Source organism: Saimiri boliviensis, chromosome Y (genome assembly GCF_048565385.1).
Source record: "Saimiri boliviensis isolate mSaiBol1 chromosome Y, mSaiBol1.pri, whole genome shotgun sequence".
In the NCBI taxonomy this organism is placed as follows: Eukaryota; Metazoa; Chordata; class Mammalia; order Primates; family Cebidae; genus Saimiri; species Saimiri boliviensis.
The window spans coordinates 12,059,449-12,070,593 of NC_133471.1; the positions used below are offsets into that span (position 1 = coordinate 12,059,449).

Sequence of the window (11,145 nt, forward strand, 5' to 3'; positions counted from 1 at the left end):
CCTTGTCTCACACCTGTAATCTTGGCACTTTGGGAGGCTGAGGCTGGGGGGTCAATCCAGCCTGGGAGTTTGTGACCAGCCTGGTCAACATGAGACTCGTGTCTCTACTTTTAAAAATAAAAATAAGATATTTTGGGCAGAGAAGTGCCTGTGCAAAGGCCCTGAGGTGAGCGTTTGCCCAGTTTCTTCAAGGAGCAGAGGGAGGGTGTGAGGAGGAAAAGGCCTGGGGAGTTTGTGCTCATGTGAGGGCGATGGGAAAGGGATGTCACTTGGGCCTCTCACGTTCTGTGGGAAGAGCTCTTCCTTGCTGTTGGTGGGAGCAGCGGTGAGAGGCCTCGAGGCAGGGCAGTTGTGAGGGCCCCACAGCCCAGCTGGTAGGAGAATCTCAAAGCTCCCAGGCTCTTCTCCCCCTCCAGCCTCCCTGCCCTTTACTGTCCTGTCATTGGTGAATGCCCCATATAAGTGAGGATTTTGCTGCGGGTATGATTTCATCCAGTACCCCTACCAGCCAGACACCATCACCCATGGGCTCATGGCTGGGGTCACCATCATGACCACTGTCATCCTTGTAAGGCAGGAGGGGTTCAGAGGGACAGGGAGGGTGACAGGCTGGGGTACAGCCTAACCCTGGGTTCCTGATGGGGGTGACCTGGAGGTCTCTGGTGGGCTGGGGGACACAGCCTTGCCCCGAGTGGTACTTGTTGGTAATCGGAACTCACTTTTGTTTTTTGAGATGGAAATTCACTCTTGTAGCTCAGGCCGGAGTGTGATGGCAGGTTCTCCACTCACTGTAACCTCCATCTCCTGGGTTCAAGTGATTCTCTTGCCTCAGTCTCCCCAGTAGCTGGGACTACAGGCATGCACCATCACACCCAGCTAATTTTGTATTTTTAGTAGAGACGGTTTTCACAGTGTTGGTCAGGATGTTCTTGAACGCCCGACCTCAGGTAATCTGCCCACCTCAGCTGGGATGGCAGGCATGAGCCATCGAGCCTGGCTAGGGCACCTTTAGAGTTCCCAGCTCTGCAGCAGCCTTGGGGAGTCCTGTGGGAAGTACTGACGCCCAGTGAGGGCTCACGGGCTGACCAGGATCCCCGCTGGTCACTGCGGCTGCCTGACATGCAGATCTCGGCAGGAGAAACCTACCTGGTGCACACGGACCAGTTCTATTCCCACTCCGATGTCAACAGCTACGTGGCTGTCATGTACAAGGTGTTGGGGACCTTCCTGTTTAGGGTGGCCGTGAGCCAGTTTCTGATGGACTTGGCCAAGTACACAATCAGCCGCCTGTGCCCCAACTTCCTGGCCATCTGTGACCACGAGTGGAGCCGGGTCAACTGCTCGGTCTACATGTGGCTGGAGATGGTGTGCAGCAGAAATGCTGTTGATGCCACCAAGGCCAGCCAAGTGTGGACAAGCGTCCTTCACAGTGGGAGCTTGTGGGAGCTTGCTTGGGGGGCCGTGGGAGAAGAAGCCACAGAAGTCAGATGGTCAGGATCCAGCAGGCAGGTGGTCAGGCAGCAGGGAGGCCTCAGGGCTCCCAGCACCCCGCAGACAGCAGGAGGCCAGGGGGCGCGTGCTCTGTCTCCCCCGAGTCTCACCCCTGCCCTGCTCTGTGCTGTCTTCTTACCATCTCTACTGATAGGTCCTTAAATGTCTCAACTCATCGTTCTCCTTTTACAAAATCAAAATATTGACTGACAAGCCTAGGGTAATGTCAGACCAAAAAAAAAATAAATAAATAAATAAAAAATAAAAAATAAAAAGTGAATAATCAAAATAAAATTTGTATAAGATAAAAGTCACCATTTCATCAATTTTAAAGTGTACAGTTCATTTTTAGTAGATTCACAATGCTGTACAGCCATCTCCTCTACCTAATTCCAAAATATATTAGTCTCATCAGAAGGAAACCCGCAGCATGGGTAACATGGCAAAACCCCGTCTCTATGACCAATCAAAAAATTAGGCTGGGTTAAGTGGCTCACACTTATAATCCCTGCACTTTGGGAGGCTGAGGCAGGCAGATTACCTGAGTTTGGGAGTTCGAGACCAGCCAGGCCAACAAGAAGAAATCTCTACCAAAAATACCAAATAAGCCAGGCATGGTGGCACATGCTTGTAATCCCAGCCACTCGGGAGGCTGAGGCAGGAGAATCACTTGAACCTGGGAGGCGGAGGTTATGGTGAGCTGAGATTGTGTCATTTTGGTCCAGCCTGGGCAAGGAGAGTGAAACTCCATCTCAAAAAAAAAAAAAAAAAAAAAAAAATTAGCCAAGCCTGGTGGTGGGCACCTGCAGTCCCAGCTACTGGGGAGGCTGAGGTGGGAGCGTCACTTGAACTTGGGAAGTATAGGTTTCAATAAGCCAAGATTGTGCCTCCCCCAGGCTGGGTCTCAGAGTGAGACCCTGTCTCAAAATAAAGGAAAAAAAGGAAACAAAGAACCCCTGTACCCATTAGCTGTCACTCCTCCCCCAGCCCCTGGCAACAACCACTATCCTATTTTCTATCTGTAGATTTGCGTGTTATCCATATTTCATATAAACGGAATCATACACTATGTTGTTTTTTATTTCTGCCTTCTCTTCTTCTAATTTTTTTTTTTTTTTTTTTTTTTTTTTTTTTAGTTGGAGTTTCACTCTTGTTGCCCAGACTGGAGTGCAATGGTGTGATCTTTGCTTACCACAACTTCCGCCTCGTGGGGGTTCAAGCGATTCTCCTGCCTCTGCCTCCTGAGTAGCTGGGACTACAGGTACCCACCAACACCCCTGGCTGATTTTGTATTTTTTACTAGAGACAGGGTTTCTCCATTTTGGCCAGGCTGGTCTCAAACTACTAACCTCAGGTGATCTGCCCACTTCAGCCTCCCAAGTGCTGGGATTAGAGGCATGAACCACGGTGCCCAGATTCCTTTTCTAATTAAAAAAATTTTGGAGGGCTGTGCAAGATGGCTCACACCTGTAATCCCAGCACTTTGGGAGGCTGAGGTGGGCAGATCACATGAGGTCAGGAGTTCCAGACCAGCCTGGCCAACATGGTGAAAACCCATCTCTACTTAAAATACAAAAATTAGCCAGGTGTAGTGGTGTATGCCTATAATACCAGATGCTCAGGAGGCCGAGGCAGAGAATTGATTGAACTGAACCTGGGAGGCAGAGACTAAGTCTGAGTGAGAGAATGAGACTCTGACTCGAAAAAAAAAAAAAAAAAAAATTGATCACACTTGTAATCCCAACATTTTGGGAGGCTGAGGTGATCAGATCACTTGAGGCCAGGAGTTCGAGACCAACCTGATCAACATGGAGAAATCCCATCTCTACTAAAAACACAAAAATTAGCCTGGCCTGGTGATGGATGCCTGTAATCTGAGCTACTCAGGAGGCTGAGGTGTGAGAATTGCTTGAACCTGGGAGGCAGAGGTTGCAGTGAGCTGGCTGTGCTCCAGCCCAGGAGACACGAGACTCTGTCTCAAAAAAAAGTTGTTTTTGTTTTGCTCAAAGCTACAGGAAAAAGATAAATAAAAAGAAAAAAGAGGATAAATGAATAGAATAAAAACAAAAAATGTTTTTGTATGTTCTTACTGTTTGAACACAGTGCAATTTTGTGTTTTGGAAGTTCATGTTGTAATGTTCTGTCCATTTTTGCTTTATGCATTTTGGAGTTCTGTGGTTTACTACATTTACCTTTATAATTGCTATATATTTTTGATAAACTACCCGTTCATCATCGTAGAATGATACGTATGAGTTTTGTCTCAACAATTTTTGTCTTGATGTCCATTTTGTCTGATATTAGTATAGCTATTGTGGCTCTTTTTTTGTTACTGTTTGCATGGAATATTTTTTTTCCCCAGTTTTGTACTTTAAACCTATTTATGTCTCTGACTCTAAAGCAAGTCTCTTATACCTAGCATAAAATTGGGCCTTTTTTTTTTTTTTTTTTTTTTTTTTTTTAGACAAGAGTGTTGCTCTTCTTACCCAGGTTGGAGTGCAATGGCACAATCTCGGGTCACTGCTACCTCCACCTCCTGGGTTCAGGCGATTCTCCTGCTTCAGCATCCTGAGTAGCTGGGATTACAGTCATGTGCAACCATGTCCAGCTAATTTTTTGTATTTTTAGTAGAGAAGGGGTTTTCACCATCTTGACCAGGATGGTCTCAATCTCTTGACCTCCTGATCTACCGGCCTCAGCCTCTCAAAGTGCTGGATTACAGGCGTGAGCCACCGAGCCCGGCTGGGCTGTATTTTTTATGTGTTGTCTGGTCTCTGATTTTTTTCAGACAGAGGCTCACTTTGTCGCCCAGACAGAAGGACAGTGATCTCAGCTCACTGCAGCTTTGCACTCTCAGGCCAAGCCATCTTCCAGCCTCAGCCTCTTGAGTGGCTAGGACTGGTCACCACATTCAGCTGCTGTTTATTTATGTTTTTTTGTAGAAACAGGGTTTTGCCATCTTGCCCAGGCTGGTCTTGAACTCCTCAGCTCAAGCGATCCACCCTCTGTGGCCTCCCAAACTGCTGTGATTATAGGTGTATGCCACCATGCCCAGCCAGATCTCTGACTTTTTATTTTATTTTATTTTATTTCCAGAATATGTTAATCTTTTTATTGAATTAAGGCATTTAACGAATCGCTGACTTTCAGTTGGAGTGTTTAATCTATTTATAGTCAGTGTAATTACTGATAAGGAAGGCCCTCTGTCATTTTCTTTAGGGTTTCCTAGGTTATGTCTTCTTTTTTCAGTTCCTTGTCACTGTCTTTTTTTTTTTTTTTTTTTTTTTTTTTTTCTTTTTACCATTTTTTTTTTTTTCTTTTAGTGATGAGAGTCTTGCTATCTTGCCCAGGACTTGAACTTCTGGGCTCAAATCATCTCTGCCTTACAAGTGGCTGGGACTACAGAAATTACAGGTGTGTAACATGGCACCTGGCTAATTTTTGTATTTTCATTTTTATTGTTTTTATTTATTTTATTTTTTGAGACAGAATCTCACTCTGTTACTCAGGCTGGAGTGCAGTGTACAGTGGCATGATCTAGGCCCAGTACAACCTCTACCTCCTATGTTCAAGTAATTCTCCTGCCTCAGCCTCCCGAGGAGCTGGGACTATGGGCATGTACCACCACATCCTGCTAATTTTTTTGTATTTTTAATAGAGATGGGGTTTTGTCATGTTGGCCAGGCTGGTCTCAAACTCCCGATCTCAGATGACCCACCCACCTTAGCCTCCCAGAGTACTGGGATTACAGATGTAAGCCACTGTGCCTGGCCCAACTAAATAATCTTAACTGATCTATTTTCTTTTCTTTTTTTTTTTTCTTTTTTTCTTTTTTTTTTTTTTTTTTTTGAGATGGAGTCTCACTCTGTCACCCAGGTTGGAGTGCAGTGGTGCGATCTTTGCTCACTGTGACCTCTGCCTCCTGGGTTTAAACACTTCTTGTGCTTTTTTTTTCTGAGTGCCAGGATCACAGGTATGCACCATCACACCTAGACAAGTTTTATACTTTTAGTAAAGACCGGGTTTCACCATGTTGGCCAGGCTGGTCTCAAAATCCTGGCCTCAGGCAAGCCACCTGCCTCAGCCTCCCAAAGTGCTGTGATCACAGGCCTAAGCCACCAAACTCAACCTGTTTTATTTTGTTTTAAACTGTGTGTTTAGAATATTATAATGTGGCCACTCTGGAAATAGGAGTTTCCCTACTACTCAGGGTGTGTTCTTGCTCCTTGTTGCAGTGGTTATTTGTTTAATGACTTTTCTGACTGTGAAATCTCTATCTTTTGTTATGGGTAGCCATTTCCTTCTGTTCTTTTAGCCTGGTGGTCAGCTTGTGATAGAACAGAGATTTCTTTAAACATCTGGAAGCAAACAAAACAAAACAAAACAAAACAAACAAACAAAAAACAACAACAACAAAAAAAAAATTTACAACACCCTCTCGTGTCAGTAGAAGAGGTCTGTGTGCCTGTGGGGTCAGCCCTTCCGCAGTGAAACAGGTTTTCTCTGCCTTCCCTTTCACTTCCTGCTTGTGCAGAGCTGGAAGGCCAGCTCAATGTGAGTGTGGGGCCCTTGGAGGCCTCTTCCAAGCTCCTGCACTGCTCTGGCCCTGTAGGTTCCAAGCCTTCATTCCCCAGAGCGTTTTATTCCCTGGCCTTTCCTCCTATGCTGTTTGGCTCATCTATTTTTGCCTCATCTGCTCTCGTGGCCCCAGGCTGCAGAGACTAACAAATTTGCTGTTAACATTTCCTACAAATGTCCTCCAGGTAGCACCTCAGCACTGGGAGAATGTCCAGTCAGGTGAGATCAAGATCAGCCCTGGAGCCATAACCTAGTCCGAAGTTGCAAATAAGGCCCCTTCTCAGAAACTGTGCTGGGCTTGTGGTCTTTTACCCTCAGGCCACCACAGCTAGGCGGTGGGAGAGGGACCAGGATGAGTTAAACCACCACAAAGCTATTTGTTTTCTAAAAGGATTATCTTTTTTTGTTTTGTTTTGTTTTGAGATGGAGTCTCACTCTGTCACCCAGGCAGTGGCATGATCTTGGCTCAAACCAACCTCCAATTCCCAGGTTTTCAAGTGATTCTCTTGTCTCAGTCTCCCGAGTAGCTGGGATTATAGGCGTATGGCACCACGCCTGGCTAATTTTTGTATTTTTAGTAGAGACGGGGTTTCACTATGTTAGTCAGGCTGATCTCAATCTCCTGACCTCGTTATCCACCTCCCTCGGCTCCCCAAAGTGCAGGGATTACAGGCATGAGCCACTGTGCCCTGCCTCAACTGGATTATATTAATCAAGTGATCCTCTGGTTCCTGCTAGCTTTTGATTAGTTGCAAAAAAGTTAATTGTGACTTTTTTTTTTTTTTTGCCAGTTTTTTGTTGCTTCCTATGTTCTGTGTTTCATTCATGTCCTTCACGGGAACTCAAATTTATATGAAAAGAAATATTCCCTCAGTTCCATAGATGGGAGAAAATCCTGAAAAGAAATTCCGTGAAAATAAAACTGGTGTTGACTGCTTGCTGGATACTGCCGTCTGCCCTGGGTGTTGGGTTCAGGCCTCAGAGTCTTCACGGGTGAGGCATCTCATGCCACAGCCCCAATTGGAGACTCTGATTCCATCATCAGATAACTGGAAAGGACAGAGGGAGCAGCCTCTGCTCTTGAGATTTGGTGGCCTGTAACATTGGCAGCTCCGGTGTTGAATCCTCCCTTCTGTGGGAGGAGTAGGGGCAAGGGGAGATTGGAAGATGCCAACTGAGCCATCTGCCCTCTGACCTGCTGCCTCTCCTTCCCCAGGTTGTCTTTCTACTTGGGACACACCTCCTTTGCTATGTACTGTGTGGTGCTCCTGGAAGTGAGTCCATTTTTCTGGGGCTCACCTGTCAAGTCACTCCCTTCCCTGGACCTCAGTTTTTCCAGCTGTAAAATGAGTTCTTGTGGTGATGGGGGTGCTCACTGACTTGTTTGTGAAAACAGGAGGCCCTGGGTTGGACAGGCTGAGGCTCCCTCTCCCATCCCAGCTCTACATGCTGGCATGGCTCTGCTAGAAGTGGGCAAGGTTCTTTCTGGTAGCCTTTGCCCTCTATGTGGGCTACACCCACCTGTCTGATCACAAACACCACTGGAGCAACATCCTTGCTGGCCTCCTGCAGGGGGTGCAGGTTGCTAGTCTCACTGTGAGCTACTGACCCTGACTCACCCCCTGTGCTGTCCAGAGGCCACTCACTGCCCAACCCTAGTTTTTCCCTGTACACTCTTGCCCAACAGAGTCCTCCCCTGGGACCCCTTACTCCAAATGTACTCATTTCCTGGGACCCCTCCTTCCCCCAGTTTCTCCCCTGGGACTTCTACCCCAAACTCCAGTCTTTCCCTTGACCCCTCTTTCCCCCCAGATCCTCCCCTGGGACACCTTTCTCTAACCCCAGTTCATCCCTGGACACCTTCTTCCCCCAGTTCCTTCCCTGGGTCTCCTGCCTGCACCCAGCAGTCCTTCCTTGGGCCTGTCAGCGCCCCAGTGCTCTCCACTGCTCCTCTACCTACTAAGAGGCCTCTCTTCCCTCCACAGGCACTTTTCCTCTCATTGCCCACCTGGGACCCTGTTTCTCCTCCTTTTGCTCATGCCTATTTCCCTGGTGCCTGCCCAGCCCCTGCCCAGTCTCACCTTCCTCCACTCTGCCGGGTCTGCTATATCTCAGACTTCTTCAAAGCCTGACCCCCACAGTACTGCCTGAAGGAGGAGGAGCAGTAACGGAAGCCCAGCCTGTCACTGACAGTGACACTGGGGGATGCTGACCACAACCACTATGGGTAACTGCACTGCTCCTCCTGAAGCTGGACCCCACCCAGGCAGAGAGTGGCTGTGAGTCCAGCTGAGGCTGGCCCCCCAGGTTGTCCCTCTGGCCCTGGGTAGGCAGTGAGGGCTCCGAGCAGGCTCCACAAACCCTGAGCAGGCTCTGCTGCCCCTGCCCTGCACTGGACCAAGGATCTGGGGAGGCCTAGGTAGCCATGAGCATTTGGAGGGGGACCTGTTTCTGTAGCTTCCCAAATATACCCATTATTTTATGGGGTTAAGAAAGGGACTGTTTTGTAAAATGTAGTGTACATGTGGTTTTTGGTAAAATGAGGCATTGGTGTGACGAGTGGTCTCAGTGCCTCTGTTCCTTATGGCCATTCTGGGACAGTGTTCCTCCTGTCAGAGGGCTCCGTGGAGCTCAGGAGTCAGGCAGACTCACCCGCTGTGACGGTGGAGGACAGCAGCCAAGCCATCCCCTTGTGTTTCTCACTGCATGGTTCTGGGGTCAAGGGTCAGATGGGTCAGCACACCTTTCCCCTCTGCTCATGTCCACTCTGTGCACCTGGGGGCCACGCTTCTGAAATGAGTAATTCAGGGACTTGTTTCCCTGAAGTGGTGACAGAACATACAGAGCTTACATTTTCAACTGGAGGGTAAAGGGTACATTTGTTTTTTGTACAAGCAGTAACTTAAATGTCTGCTGATGTTTTGTTTGCACCTGAAATCTCTGTTATTCCCTCACCCTCTAGGGTGTTCCTATCAAGTGTTAGCCTTTGGAAAGGCTCGTGTAGCCCTGGGAGACAAAATTGCAGCGCGGGAACCTCACCCAAGGGGTCGTGATGGAGATCTGCCCTTGGTAGTTGGGAAGGAAGGTGCCCCAGACCCTGCAGAATGCCAGCTGAATGTCAGGAACTTGCCTCCATGCAGGTGTCAGACGGGATCCTGGCCAGGAAAGTCACACTGAAGACTCCCAGGTATTCTAGGGTGCCACAGCAGGCAGTGATGCCTGAGGACTGAGACAGCTGTGTCTGGGCTCAAAATGTGAGTCTCTGGCAATGGATGGGAGAGGGGTTCCCAGCCAGATCCCACAGGGAGAGTCACTGCATCAGCAGTAAATGGGAATGACCCAGGTGCCCTGACAGCAGCCAACAACTCCGTCTCCTCCCAGGTGCAATGTCCTGGAAAGCCAGAACCACAGTGAGGGTTGAGCATGAGTCTGTGGGAGCAGCTGCAGTGCACAGGACTCTGGTGTGGTCTACTGGGGGCAGGTGGCCATGTTGGGATGAGAGGTGAAGACTGAGGAGTGGAGGAAGTTTGGAGTGAAGGAGAGGACGTGGCTGAGTCTGGCTGCTGGCCTCAGCTGGGAGAGTCTCAGTGCTTCAGAAAGAGCATGTGCACCTCACAGCAGGGAGAGCAGAGAAACAAAGGGCTGTACTGACCAGAGCCATCCCTAGAGGTTCCTCAGGACCCAGGCGGGCCCAGCTGTGGGAGTCTGTGTCCTGTCTCACCGTTTGGGTGCTGCCCAGCTTGGCTATGCATGCACTGCTCTGCATCTCTTGAGAAAAGCTGGGACGCAGGGTGTCAGGCTCAGAAATTCTCACAGGTTCCCAGTACCAAGATGGCAGGCAGGGCAGCAGTTAGGACACATTTATCCACCCAAACAGAGCTCTGGGGAAGCTCTCATGCATAATTTTGGGTTTACACTCTCCACACCCTTATGATTTCATGGAAAAAAAAATATTATTTTCCCTCTTTATATAAGGAGGACATTTTTTCTGATGTTTCTCGCAGGAAACTGAGATTCTTAGCCATGTAAATATCATTTCCCATGCTGTGTCCTGGTGGCCTTGCATTTCTCCCACCTTCTGAGGTGAACTGGTTTCCGAGGACCTCCTTCTGGGTGGGCAGAGTAGCTCACACCTGTAATCCCAGAACATTGGGAGGCCGAGATGGGTGGATCACAAGGTCTGGAGATTGAGACCATCCTGGCCAACAGGATGAAACCCCGTCTGTACTAAAAATGCAAAACTTTACCGGGCATGGTGGCAGATGCCTGTAATTCCAGCTATTTGGGAGGCTGAGGCAGAAGAATCACTCAAACCCAGGAAGCAGAGGTTGCAGTGAGCTGAGATTGCACCACTGCTCTCTGGCCTAGCGACAGACCAAGACTAGGTCTAAAAAAAAAAAAAAAAAAAAAAAAAAAAAAAAAAAAAAAATTCCTCCTGAGTATTTGATAATATTCAGGGTTTGGTTTTGTTTTGTTTTGCTTTGTTTTGTTTGTTTTGTTTTTTGTTTTGAACATGTCAGCTACCATATGTAACCCTGATTTTGTAGGAAACCATACATATTTTGATTTTTTAGACACAGGGTCTCATTCTGTTGCCCAGGCTGGAGGGCAGTGGCGCAATTACTACTCATTGCAGCCTCAAGCTCCCAGGCTCAAGCGATGTTCCTTCCTCAGCCTCCTGAGTAACTGGGATGACAGGTGCTCACCACCACACCCCACTTTAATGTTTTTTGTTGTTGTTGTTGTTGTTGTTTAATATGTGCATAGTGAAGTCTTTAGGAGTGAAATTTTGTGAGATCTGCAAATTACAATATTTCATAATAAAAAATATGAAGCAAACATGGCAACATCTTAGTAACTGTTAAATCTGTTTTGTGTATGTGGGTATCATTATGCCATACTCTGTACTGCATTTGGAAAAAATTTAAGTTAAAAGAGAAAAATTCTGCCTGAGAAAGTTTTTCTAAGTTCAAAATGTGATTACTTTTACTTTTAGTGAGATAATGTATCTTTTTCTTTCTGTCTTTTTTTTTTTTTTTTTTTTTTTTTTTTTTTTTTGAGAAGTCTTGCTCTGTT

General features: G+C 47.5%; 1 pseudogene; it reads left to right on the top strand.

Moving 5' to 3' along the window:
• Positions 1 to 424: 424 nt before the first annotated feature.
• LOC141582931 (phospholipid phosphatase 2-like) lies at positions 425 to 8,300 on the top strand (annotated as a pseudogene).
• The last annotated feature ends 2,845 nt before the right edge of the window (positions 8,301 to 11,145 follow it).